At 41.5% G+C, this 12355-nt stretch overlaps 1 protein-coding gene across 1 annotated transcript in view; it reads left to right on the plus strand.

Annotated features, from left to right (window-relative positions):
- LOC126417067 (RING finger protein 44-like) overlaps positions 1-12355 on the plus strand; it is a 115314-nt gene that overhangs the window by 45595 nt on the left and 57364 nt on the right. The gene's annotated exons all lie outside the window — the stretch shown is intronic.

Consider the following 12355-nt stretch of genomic DNA (forward strand, 5'->3'; position numbering starts at 1 on the left):
GTCATGGAAGCGGTGATGTGTCCACGCCACAGTCTGTATTCTTTCTTGAGACTTGCTATGAAAGCCACAGAACATTTAAGCTTTGTGGACACTATTTCTCTTGCATTTTACATTGCCCAAAATTTCAGATGCTCTAATGGACAAGTTTTACTTTATTCCTTGCTAAGTCAAATTGGGATAGAATGTATTATTTTATCTCCAGTTCTGTGATTTCACTGTTACTTGAAATGGATGTTCATTATATCTTTTTTCCTCCACAAAAGCGATCATTACTTTGATGTTCAATGTGCTTTTTATAGATGGATGTTTCTTCAATAACGAGCTGTAGATCACAACTTTACATTGAGGTTTATGATAATCATCATAAATACGTTTAAGACGTTCCTCTGAAAATTTGGTTAAAGTACTAACATAATGCATTTCTTTTCTAGTGAAGGTTCATAGTCACCAGGTCTATTAGCTCCTCATTGAGAAGTACTATTTCCACCACTGCCATTAGCACTACAATCTTGAGCACAGTTAATTTTGTAATTGTCTATAAAGTCATTTTCTGCAACTGCTATGATATCCATTGTAACTTCAGTTCACCAGTCGAATGAATACTCATGTTTCTGAATAATCAGATCCACCCCCAACATTGCGAAAGTGTCACCATCTTATACTACACTATCTTCCATTGGGTAATGCATTAATTTGGATACCACAATACTTAAAAATTCCAAACATTAATGGTTTCATTAATTTTTGTTGTACATGTATAACACACCTACTAAATGCGTCAGCTACTTGCTGCTGAAGTAACTGATAAACAGGCATGTTAAACCCCCTCCACAAAGACTGCAAGTGCTGATGTGTACAGATCAAAGCAACACAACCACACTCTATCACAGACATTGTTAGAAGTGAGGGATGGGTGCTTGTACAAATGCTTAAATTACAAATACGTGTTAGTCGGGAGAAGTTTCTTGTGTGTGTGTGTGAACTCTAGGATGAATTTAACTACTCGCAACCTCGTGAGCAGAGTGGTCCATGGTGTCAAACTGTGCACAGAGCATGTTCACTGACTCTTAAGATGGCAACTGACCCCAAATTCATGATTGTTTAACTTCACAGGTCCATTCAACTCGATCAACTAGTCACAACAGCCCAATGCTTACGGTGATTCTAGACACTCTTGTGGCTGAGGAACCCTTGGCACAGTAAGCTTTAACTGACAATAGCACTGTGGTTGCCATTAGATCCCCTTTGCAGCTGTCAGAAACGACGATTCGGGGGTTGGAAATCCTGACGAGCTGGCAACTTCTGCAAAAACGGCAGGCATTCTCTTGTCCTTCTGTAGCAAGTAACCATGGCCTGAATTTGAAACTAACAGCTGTCTAGCCTCTACCAGTATCTGCTTTTTTGCAATATGTAGATTTAATCAAATTAGGACCCAGAAAATACATTCACTGCCACAAGCCATAGTCCATCGGTTAGACAAGTAGGTGGTGATCTCAAATCGTGGAGGAAAATTAGTCTGATAGTGAATAGTTAAAGATTAATTATAACAAGTTTTGAAATAACAATTTAATCAACTTGAGATGCATACCAAACGAAAGGTAATTTTCTGAAAACCTGAATCTGATGTCAAAGGTATTGATTTAATTTATATAGAGCATTTAATTACATCGTACATTTAATTTACGTAGTGCATTTTGTTATTGAGCTGGCTCATGCAGCATTGCATGGTGGCAGGCCTTGTGGTCAGTCCATAAAAAGTGTGTGCTCTACAATAATATATCTTCACAGTGAATGCCAAACACTATTGTGTACCTCTCTTACATGAATTCAACAAGATTGAAAATCCTGAAGGGAAGTTTGCCCATTCCCCAACACTAAAGACTTCCAATTTTGAAACAGATGTGGGATTGTACAGTTTAATACAAGTCAGAAGGTCTGCAAGCTGCAAAGGTCAGAAGTTACATCGTGGAACCATTAAAGTACTTAAGTGCACGAAGTAGCAAGTATCTTTGTTTGGTTACCTAGATCACAAGGAAGCTATAAATCATAACGACACTGTAACATTAAGATAACCACTGCACTAAACTAAAATGAATCAGTGATTTGCAGGTAGTTGGTTTTTTTACCTAAATTGTATTTGACTTCCTTAGGCAAGAGGGTCTCTGCCTGAGTGCATCATTTCCGTAGCTTCTTGTGTGAGGGAAGTGGCACTTCTTCATTGTCTGATGTAGGTTTACTGGTGAGCAGTGAGGACACTAATATTTGGTATTGTGAAAATCTCACCGCCATTGAGGAAGGGATGTTGGGGGGGGGGGGGGGGGATTTAGACATACTCCTTTGGGAAATGTTATTTAACTGGATAAATAAACAGCCTTAGAGAAAATTCATGGGTTGAGTGCGTGTTTGTTATGTCATGTCAGTGATTGCAAAATAGTGAAATTTACTATGAACTTGGCAGTTTGAGTCTGAGTGCGTACCCTGATAAGGTTGGGAAGGTTGTCATAATTCCGTTGTATCCTCTCCTGAGGCAAACTGATCTACAGCAGTTGTAACTGGTCCTTTTGTAACTGGTCCTTTTGTAACTGGTCCTTGGTATTCTGGCACTAGGACGGAGTTGATGTGCAATCTAGGCCCACAACATGTTCTGTCGGGGCAGACCTGGGGATTTTACTGATCACTGGAGTACCTCAAAGTCATGCAGACAGTTCTTAAAGACACATGCCATGTGGAACTAAGCATCGTCCTCTATAAAAATGGCACCACGATACTGGTGCACAAGAGGCAACATGTAAGATTGCCGGATATCCAGGACGAACAATTTTGCTATCGGAGCCCCCCCTCCCCTGAATCTCTTGCCAGCAGTGACCAGACGTCATAAGGAATGGCTCCTTACTGTCGTGCCAGGAGTAAGACCTCTGTTCCTGGATTAGGACTTCTCGGCAGGCTGTCACCATACTTGCTGACGGTGGTCATTGAGGGTAATGCAGAACTGTGATTTGGTGCTGAATACAGTGTGAAGCCATTCGCCAGCACTCTGTGCTTTCCAGTCGTGGCACCACTCCAGATGAAGCCATTTGTGTTGTGTTAACAGCAGCATACACATAGCATGTTAATTCTGTAGTCTCGCCGCTGCTAGCTGTCAACCGACGGTTTGGGATGCCACGGAAGGTTGCAGGGAATCAATTACTTGTTCTGAGATGGCAGGTGCAGATGCGAAGAGGTTAGGATACAGGATATACTCTGTGCAGAAACGGTGGTCCCCTGACGTGGCGATCAGATGAAGTCAATCGAAAGTTCAATGATACGTGTGTCTGCATCACATTTTCGTGCAATCTACTTCCATGCCACTGTCACACCTAATTGTCCGACAAATCTGAAAATCACTTGATTTAGCCAGCTGGACAACCACAATGAAACCTCAAATGGATAAGTGGCACTCCCTGTCCTTCAGTGATCACCCTGCACAAGAACCTTATACACCTTACCAGCCCTGGAAACAACATTAAACACGAACGACAGTAATGTACTCTGTTTGATGCTCTGTCTTAGAGTATTGCAACTCTTACATACCTGTCCGCAGCTTGTGGTCTCGCAGTCGCGTTCTAGCTTCCCGAGCATGGGGTCCTGGGTTCGATTCCTGGCAGGGTCAGGTATTTTCACCTGCCTTGAGATGACTGGGTGTTTGTGTTGTCCTCATCATTTCATCCTCATTCATGAAAGTGTCTAGATTGGGCTGGGCAACGGTTGGGAATTTGTACAGGCACTGATAACCGCGCAGTTGCACACCCCACAAACGAAACATCATCATCTTAATCTTACATACCTACAAATGGTGTGTATGTGTAAGAGTTATATTGACACCCAGCCATTTGTTCCGCATGTTATCTCCTCCTCCTCCTCCTTCTCCTTCTTCAAACGGTGTTTGTTTGTACAAATTAAAAACTATGAGATTATGTTAGATCTAACACTGACGAAATTGAGCTAATAGTGTGTGATTTGTATGATGAGATATAAAGTTGGATGGCGAAGGTTTGCGTGCCTTATACGTTAGTAGAAGTACTTAGTTACTCCCGTGCCACGTCTTTTGGGAAGGTAGGCATTTAGGCTGACTCAGAAGTTCAGTGATGGGGCTTGTACAGAAGGAACGGGAAAATAGTTGTCTATTATATTTGAATATCATAGTTACCTGGGCTCTTCAAAATTTGTTGAAGGTAATATACATAATAATGGTTGCAAATATCTCTGATCATGCTTATAAGCAGACTAGCTGTCTGCCCATGCTTTGGAACAGGAGTTGAAGAACGGGCTGTAAACACAGTTCATTTTTATGGGAATTGGCTGCTGGGGTAGTATTGGCTTGTGTATCGTGAATAGCCAGTGGGAGGGGTAGTAAGTATTCATGTGGAGTCGTGTAAGAAGTGCATCTGTAAAAGTTGGAGAATTTTGGATAGCAGATATGGTATACAATAAATGGCTAAGTGCTCCACATATCAACCACGCAGTTCTGTATCTGGCTACTTTTTTGACCATCTACAACAAAATTCCAGTGGAACATGCTTGGTTAATTAATTTATTACCAACAGTGTTATACACTATATACTCCAGATTATTCAGGTTAACGTGGAGCAGAAGATGCACAAATAATCGAAAAAGTGTATAATCTAGATATTTTCGAATATGTGTTTGGGACAATGTCTATTGGATTAGCAGTAGCGGCAGTGTCGGTGGCTGACGTCTGTGTGCACTCACGGGCGGCTTGGTGACTTGGCGCAGTCATTTCCCACTGCTTCTCCAGCTTAGTGTCCACAGCTGTCCCTGACAGTTACTACATATAGTGAAGGTGCTTTACCAGATAAACAACATTACCTTCTGTAAGATATAAGACAATAATTAGAATTCATTTAGTTTGTTGTAATTGTCACTGGTGTAGTCACATGATTTTACTGAAAGCTCATCCCAGCTATTTGTAACAATATTGTTCAATACACAATACCAGCAATTTTCTGTGTGAGGGGTTGAAATAGGCAAGCTCCGTCACTGGCAAATGGCGCAAGCATCTGACAGCAGTATTTGCATGTTTACATTTATCATTTCTACAGCTGTTTGTAGTTTCTGTATCCATTAAATATTAGTTGTTGAAGAGAGCATAATATTACCCTAGGTTATTTACCATTATCTCAAAAACCCGCGCGCGCGTACACACACACACACACACACACACACACACACACACACACACACACTAACAGTTGGTGTTGTCCAACAAAGTTGTGAAATAAACTATTAGCACTTGTCAAGTCATGTATCACCCTGTCTTGTTATGTTACTACATATCATTTACACTCGTAGCTATGTGAATTATTTTCTTGTATCGTCTGCCACTGGAGTTTGTTGAGCATCTCTGTAATGCTGTAGAGTGTACTAAACAATCCTATAACAAAACATGCCTCTCTTCATTTGATCATCTCTCTGACTTCTATCAGTGCTATTTGCTAAGGCTCCCAGGTTGATGATCAGTACTGGAGAATGTCAGACAAGTGCATTATAAGTCATTTCTTTAGTGGATGAATAGTTTCCTTAAAGATTCTGCATATGAATCTGTCTAGCATCTACTTTTCCTGCTATTTATTTTATGTGGTCATTCCACTTGAGGTTGCTCAGGATAGATACGCCTTCATTTTTACAGTTAGTTATTGTTTCCAAAAATTTGTCACCAATAGTGTAGGTGTACAGTAGTGGATTTCTTTTCCTGTGTATGTGCAGTATGTTACATTTATTTGCATTCATGGTCAGCTGCCAGTCTATGCATCATCCTTACACTAGTAGTAAAGATCCAGAACTGGCTCAGCTTGTAATTAAAGGCTCTGAAGTGGAATCACCACAGAATATACGAGGGCGGTTCAGAAAGTAACCTCCGATTGGTCACAGTGCGGGTTGTGGGGGGAGTAGCGACTCCATCTGTGCGTTCACGCACTCAACAGGTCAGTCGGCATCAAGCCGTGGTCGAGTGAACGTCGTACCTGCGCTAGTTTAGTTTTTGTGGCAGTTTGAAATGTGTGCTGCAATAGAAAACCCCGCCAAATGTGAAGTGCGTGCTGTCATAAGGTTTTTTACAGCCAAAGGATATTCTGCAGCAGCTATTCATCGTGAGCTTTGTGCCGTGTACGGACCAAGAGTTATGAGTGAAGGAGTTGTCCGTGAATGGGTACGTTTATTTGAAAGTGGACGAGAAAACGTTCATGATGAAGAGAGGAGTGGTAGACCATCATTGGTGACTGACGAACTCGTTCACAGTTGATGCAAAAGTTCGTGAAAATCGACGTTTCTCAATGTCGGAGATGTCTACTGGTTTTCCACAGATTTCTAAGACTCTCTTGTACGAGATAGTGACAGCAAGATTGGGTTACCGTTAAGTTCTGTGCGCGATGGGTGCCCAAAATTCTTACCGACCACCACAAAACTCAAAGAATGTTCTCTGCATTAGACTTTCTGTCACGTTATGAGGACGAAGGAGAACCATTGTTAAACAGAATCGTGACCGGTGACGAAACCTGAATTAAGTACGTGAACCCTGAGACAAAAGAACAATCAAAGATGTGGGCACATTCAAATTCGCCTACCAAACCAAGAAAAGCCTCGCAAGATTTTTCTGCCAGAAAACTGATGGCAACGGTGTTTTGGGATGCCAAAGGGGTGTTGTTGCTTGAATTCATGGAACGTGGTACGACCATTAATCAAGACGTGTACTGTGAAACAATAAAAAAGTTAAGACGGGCTATACAGAACAAACGCCGTGGTATGCTGACTTACGGTATCGTTTTTTTGCACGATAACGCCCGTCCTCACTCTGCTCGCAGAACAACGGCCCTTCTCGAGTCCTTCAAGTGGGACGTTATCAACCATCCACCTTACAGCCCAGACCTGGCGCCAAGTGATTATCACCTCTTCATGCATTTGAAGAAATGGCTCAGGTCACAGCGGTTTGATGACGACGAAGAGCTCAAAGATGCGGTCACAGGCTGGCTCCAGGCACAAGTGGGTGATTTTTATGCAGGAATTTCAAAGCTTGTGAAGAGATACGATAAGTGCCTCAATCGCTATGGAGACTATGTAGAAAAATAGTGCAAAGATGTAGTTGTAAGATGTATATATTAAAATATTTTTATTTAAATTGGTGTATTTTTTTAAATCAACCGGAGGTTACTTTCTGAACGGCCCTCGTATATTAAAATAAATTCCTGAACAACATTTTACAGATTTACATCATCGGGACACATTTTGCATACCTTCCACATGGATTTAAATAACGCCAGTCAGTGCTTTTGGGACTGTTGAAATGTGATGTCAAGCAATATTTATTAATATACATAACTGGGTCTAGATTGAGATTTAGCATCTATTCCACAATGCCAGGTCTTGTAGGCGATGACATCTCGGTCGGCGAAAGATTAGAGTCCAGGTAGAGAGGCATTTTCACATCGAACAATAGCAAGGGTAAACCATCAGTTTCCAGTATTCCCTGTGCCAGCATTGAGACTAAATTTAACTCGACATCCACGGAAAAATATAGGTCCATTCAATATAACACTTTGTGCAGTTCCATTTGTGCCAAGTTTATTTTCAAGGCTTAAGATGTGTTTGTAGACAGGCATGCGGTGGCGGCGTTGACAATACACACGTCGATGAGGTGTAGTGCTTCAATGCTGTTGCAGATAGAGCTCACAGCAGAATGATTCTGCTGGCGTGCACTGCCCGCTTATATAGGGAGCGCAAGACCTTGTTATGTCATGCGCTGATAACGGACTTAGACTCTGCAGACACCAGCGAGAAAGCGTTATCCCGGACACGCATACTGGGTGTTCTAGAGTATGCGCGTCCGCTGGTGCGCCAGCCTGGCGCCGAGCCAAGTGGGTTGCGTGCCTTGAAATGCTGCTTAGCTCTATGCAGCAGAGGTTTGGGGGAGTGGCCTGTATTGGGTACAGCTTTTGTGGCTGGCCCATAGGCTCTGGTCGTTCAGCTTAAGCGTGTCCTACTAACCTCCACACACACTTTATGATCCACTGCTTCTACCAAAAGAGAAGTAGAACAAAGCGTGCAAAATGTGTTCCGTTACTTTGATTTCCTTGCTTGCTGACACTGTTCACAGGTAATGTGTGTTATTGTTTCTCTTTTTGTGAGGGTATTTGGCCTGAGTGAAGTGAGCTATACAATCTCAGAGTAACTGCAGTGTACCAAAAGTTCAAAAACAGCACGGTATGAATTCAGTATGTAATGTTTCAGATAAAAATTTGGAACATGCCAATAGGATAAAAGTGAAGGAACTTGGGGTGCCCAGACCAGAACTGAAAATTAATCAATAACAAAAACAGTGTAAGTCCAGGCAAGAGTAAGCACAAAAGTTTAACAAAACAAGGTGCAATGCAGCTGAGTGGTCGTGTGGTTGTGAACTAAAAAACGCATTTTTCTGTTTCACCTGTCTTGTGAAAAATGGGTGTGATAATGCTTGTACGGGTGAGAGCATCAGACTTAAAAAATTTTCACACTATGGTGAAAAACACAGTTCTAGTGAAAAACATTGAAATGGTTTTATTGAATTGTCAGTGCTAGGAAGAGTGGACATAATGTGTGAACTAGACAGTGCTTACCACCGTAACATAAGACATACAGTGAAAATGTCTCAAAAAACTGGTATATCTTGAGCAAACTAATGGATTGCATTAAATTTTGCAGAAAATTCCAAGAACGCAGCAATTTTTTGCGGACTAGAACGACGGCATATTGAAGCATCACGATTCAAAATCAGGAAATGGGTTTTTCTTAGGCCTTTCCAAAACAGTTCAAAATGAACTGTTAGAATTAATTTACAAAGTATGCCTAAAGCTGATCAGGAATGAACTGTTGAAGACAAGTTTCCTTGCTATCGAAGTTGACAAAACCACTGATAGTGCAAATTTGTTGCAACTGGTTGTAATTATTCGCTATGAGCCGCTGGGGAAAATTAACAAAGATTTATTTCTTTTGTACGACCAAAAAGTCACACTGCAGGATATGTAACAGCAGCTGTTTGCAGCGAGCTAGAGAAAATGAACATAAATGAAACGCCTCTGAAACTGACAGCTCATTGTTATGATGGTGCTCCTGTTATCAGTGGCCAGAAAAGTGGAGTTAAAATCAGAATTGAAGCAGAATGAGATTTTCACTCTGCAGCAGAGTGTGCACTGATATGAAACTTCCTGGCAGATTAAAACTGTGTGCCGGGCCGAGACTCGAACTCGGGACCTTTGCTTTTCGCGGGCAAGTGCTCTACCAACTGAGCTAGCCAAGCAAGACTCACGCCCCGTCCTCACAGCTTTACTTCTGCCAGTACCTCGTCTCCTACCTTCCAAACACAGAAGTTCTCCTGTTAAGTTTGGAAGGTAGGAGACGAGGTACTGGCAGAAGTAAAGCTGTGAGGACGGGGCGTGAGTCTTGCTTGGGTAGCTCAGTTGGTAGAGCACTTGCCCGCGAAAAGCAAAGGTCCCGAGTTCGAGTCTCGGTCCGGCACAGAGTTTTAATCTGCCAGGAAGTTTCAGAATTAAAGCAGTGTATAAAAATGGCCACTCCATTCACTGTTGTGAGCATCAGTTAAATTTAGTTGTTGGAAGTTGTGTGACTGGCAGTAAGCAAGAGCGAATCTTCTTCAGCAGCTTGGAAGGAATTTGTACCCTTTTTTTGCCAGACTCCTAAACACATTGCTGTTCTTGATGAGATAGTGAAAAAAACGTATGTGAAAAAAACGTATTCCTACTTGTCCTAAGTCCATCAGATGGAGTTTCAAATCACAGAGTGTAACAACTATAGTGCGTTTAAAATTAGTTGCTACTTTCGAAAGTTCAGTATGGAGCAAGTGGAGGGAAGTGTAGTTGCCAACATGTGCTGAGCACTTTAGCAGGTGATGATAATGCCAGGCCTACTGGGTGCGGAACCCATCAGTCTTGTTTGTCTGCATGGACAGCAAGCTTCGGAAGTGGCCAATCTCAAATGATTCAGTAGTAAATTCTGATTCTCGCACATTTTATAGTTTATTTCAATGAAAATAATCAATTGCTGATAATTCAATGTAAATGGACAGATAAAAAAAATCTACTCACCAAACAGCGGCAGGGGGGAACACACACACACACACACACACACACACACACACACACACACTCACACACACTCACAAAAAGATTTAACTTTTACAAGCTTTTGGAACCAGTGGCTCCTTCCTCTGGCAGAAGAATTGAAGGGGAAGGAAGCGGACTGGAGAGGTTTACGGACCGGAAGCACCTGTCTCTTCGAAAAAATATGTCCGTACGATAAATCGTGCTGTAAACCCGCACCACACAGTGAGCTTTTCAGGATGAAATGGTACTGTTTGATTTGCTTATGGATTTTCTGTTGCCCATATTCGACAATTCTGTAAATTGACTATCCTGTCAGATGGAAGTGGGCTTCATCTGCCCACAAAATCTTCCACGGCCAATCATTGTCCAACTCCATGTAAGCAAGAAATTCTAAAGCAAAGGTCTCGCTTGCTGGCAGGTCAACTGGAAGCAACTCTTTCACATTAGTAATTTTGAATGGATAGCAAAGAAGGATGTTCCACAGGATTTTACGCACAATGCTCACGGGTATGTCCAATGTTTGGGCAATTCTCTGTACACTACGCATTTGTACACCTCCACTCGTCTCATCTTGCATTGCTGTGGTCACTGCTTTCACTGACGTCGAATGAATTCATCTCCTCCCTCTAACAGGTTGCAGACCTAAAGAACCCATCCTTTCAAATTTCGGAAGTATTTTCTCCAGACCCACGGCAGTCACTGGAACAACGCCTTTTTTCAAATGTTTAAGTGAACTTCTGCAGAGCGATGTGTGCACAGTCATCATTTTTGTGATACAGCTTTACAAGTAGAGCGCAATCCTGCATTGAGACAGTCATGGTGAATGCCGTATTTGCAAAAGGAGGAAAAGCAGTGCCCTCTATTGATCAATTTTTATTTTTTTTTTTCTTCTGCCCTACGTTTTCCCCTTTCTCTGATAATATTCTGTTGCAATTTCTGACCAGCGGTGTTATTTCTAAAGCGTTTTGAAAGTTTAACTTTTATCTAACGCTCGATACCACGTAGTTCTGTTGATCTGGCAATGGGGGGCACTTTCCCTACCACACTGCCAGTGATTCGGTTGGTTAAGCCAGCTCACCATTGGTGTTACCTGGGCAATGCTATTGCATTCCCTCCAGTGAGCCAAACATCAAAAGTTGCAACTGATGTTAAACGCACTATATACACAAATACCAGAAGGAAATTGAGTTCAAAAAATTGTTCAAATGGCTCTGAGCACTATGGGACTTAACATCTATGGTCATCAGTCCCCTAGAACTTAGAACTACTTAAACCTAACTAACCTAAGGACATCACACAACACCCAGTCATCACGAGGCAGAGAAAAATCCCTGACCCCGGAAATTGAGTGCATGCAAAAATAATTGATGATGATAGTAATGATGATGACAAGACAATAAACAAGGCTATGGGACTCGAGAGTTCCCTCCAAGATGAAGATTTCCTCTTCTGGCTACATTTTTATATATCCTCATTGTGACATTCTCTTCAGCCAACTCCAGCGAAGGAATATTAATCCAGTGAAAACTATTGAACATGCATCTCAGTTTGCAACTTCTGTCCTGCATGTTAGGACCTTGATGGACTCTGATGATCACTGGGAGCAGGAAGAGACGTCTGTGACCACATCATGATTCAGATCACTGATCCATTCAATTTTAATGATAACTTGTCATTTTGCACAACTCTTTGAACCGTCATTGTTTTCCAAACATAAAATTCTTTTTCCCTGAAAAAGAACTGAATATAGCTCTCAGTGTGTTTAAATTGCAGTGTTCAGACTTGCATCATGAATTGAATGTGCCATATAGCCAAAATGATTTTATGAAAGCGTCAGGTGCTTTGACTTTTTGAACTTTCTGTATGAAAACAGTTTGGCAAAAGTATTTCCTGAAAGTATTAAACTTCTACAAATAATAGTAACCTTTCCTATGAGAACAGAAGAGGCAGAATACAGCTTCTCTATATTAAAGCGAGTGAAAACATTTATGCACGATAGTATGAATGAGGACAGACTTTGTGCACTTGCAATGTGTTCTCTTGAAAAAGAACTACTGAATCAGCCAAATTTCAATGAAATGGTCATAGACCAATTTGTGCCACAGAAGGGGAGACAAGCTGATTTCATCTACAAACAAATGGATTAAGGTAAACAAAAGTACATCAATAAATGATAAGAAACAATTCCTTTGTTCTAAGTATCAGTT

This window comes from Schistocerca serialis, chromosome 8, assembly GCF_023864345.2.
Source record: "Schistocerca serialis cubense isolate TAMUIC-IGC-003099 chromosome 8, iqSchSeri2.2, whole genome shotgun sequence".
In the NCBI taxonomy this organism is placed as follows: Eukaryota; Metazoa; Arthropoda; class Insecta; order Orthoptera; family Acrididae; genus Schistocerca; species Schistocerca serialis.